The following is a 1765-nucleotide window of genomic DNA, read 5'->3' on the forward strand; positions in this document are numbered from 1 at the left end:
TCTACCACCATCCGTGAGCTCTGGGCTTGATGTACCAGGAGTGCCTTTAACTTGGTTTTGCACGCCTACTTCGATAAACCAAGAATTAGCTGGAGACAAATCACCATGTTCCAGGGCTTACTGTCTGATGAACAGCTTAGTTCTCCACCTTCCCCACAAGACTGTCATCACCTAGCACTTGCCAAGGCCCGGGTGCTCGGAAGCATTTGTTGAATTACAAGGTGACCACCTTTATGATCTCAGCCTCACACTCCTACTTTAGTTTACAACTGGGATAAATTCTATTCAGGCAACTCACAACCCTAGATGGGGGCCAGGAGGGACATGGGCTAAGAGGCACCAGAACTGATGGTAAAACTTTCATGTTTAGATTACTGGGGAGGCTCTCAGGCCCCCTTTCCTGCCCATTAGCTCATTTTATTTTTATTTTTTAATTGGCTCATTTATTTTTTTTTAAAGAAAGCTCCATGCCCAGTGTGGAGCTTGAACTCACAACCCTGAGATCAAGAGTCACATGCGCTACTGAGCCAGCCAGGCGCCCCTCATTAACTCATTTTAGACTCCCATTTCCTATACATTCTCCAGGGAAGGGATAGGGAAAACTACCAAATTTCTCGGCACTTCTGGGCCTCGGTCTGGCCACAGCTAGGCCCTGACGCCCTGGGGACCCCCAAAGTGCTGGCAGCCTCTCCAGGACTGCTCTAGTTAGGTGGCTAGTCAATGCAGGAGTGCGCCTTAGCAGCCTGCACTTTGACTTCCTCTCTTCAGCAACCACCCCTGCCCCCCAGCAGTGTGGGCAGCATCCTGTGCCTGCCTCTCACCCCCATCAGCTGCGGAGGCAGCTCGCCCTGGCGGCCCGCTGTCTCTGCTCTTGCTCCTCACACAAGGCCAGGGGGTGGGCACCTGGTCTCTCAACTGCAAGCACGTCAAACTGGCGGGAGTGACCACTGCAGGGTCAGCCACACTGACCTGTGTGTTCATGCGTCTCAGCAGAGCCAAAGGCTGCAGCAGGCCTCCCACCAGGCCTCTTTCTCCTTGAGCCGTCTGCCAGAAGAACCTGTGCATGGCCTATCATCACTCACATGCTGGCATGTTCCCTCTGCTGCTCTTCATAATCCTTGGCCAACCTCCAACGACCATGGGCAAAGTGGCAGGCCCAAGGGTGTCTTCTCTGGTTCAGAGGCGGCCAAGAAGAGGCAGGCAGCTCTGAGGACACTGAGTGAGTGCATGGGCTCTAGGAGTTGCCAACTCACCAGCCAGGCAATGGGTTATCAAGCTATTGGCCAGGCCCTCTGCCAGAACTAGTGCAGGAGCCAAAGAAGAGGCCCCATTCTCCCTGCCCCACAGAAGCCAGGGCCTAGCGGGCCAAACTTTATTCCAGCCAGAGGCTGCCAATCTGATCAAGCGTTGAGGTAACAATGGGGGATGAAAGGCAGCCTAAGGTACATGCCAGGGAGTCTGAAATGCTACTTCAGTGCTGGCTCCGGTTGGCTCTTCCCACTCATTTCTGGTCCTGTGGCTGCTTATTAGCACCTGTGGTTGAGACCCAGGCTGCGAGGCATTGAGGTCTGGGTCTAGGAGGTCTTCCCACCAGCCCCCAGGCCTTGGTCACCAGGGACAGGCAGGGGACAGTCCCAGGGAGCCCAACAATCCATCCACACAGCATTATCATGAGTCCCAGGGTGAGTCAGGAGGACTGACAGGAGACGACCCACCCCTCCCTCCAACTCTGGGAACCAGGCAAACAAGGCTATGGAAACTCAAC

Source organism: Leptonychotes weddellii, chromosome 1 (assembly GCF_054177405.1).
Source record: "Leptonychotes weddellii isolate Sample4059 chromosome 1, ASM5417740v2, whole genome shotgun sequence".
Taxonomy (NCBI): domain Eukaryota; kingdom Metazoa; phylum Chordata; class Mammalia; order Carnivora; family Phocidae; genus Leptonychotes; species Leptonychotes weddellii.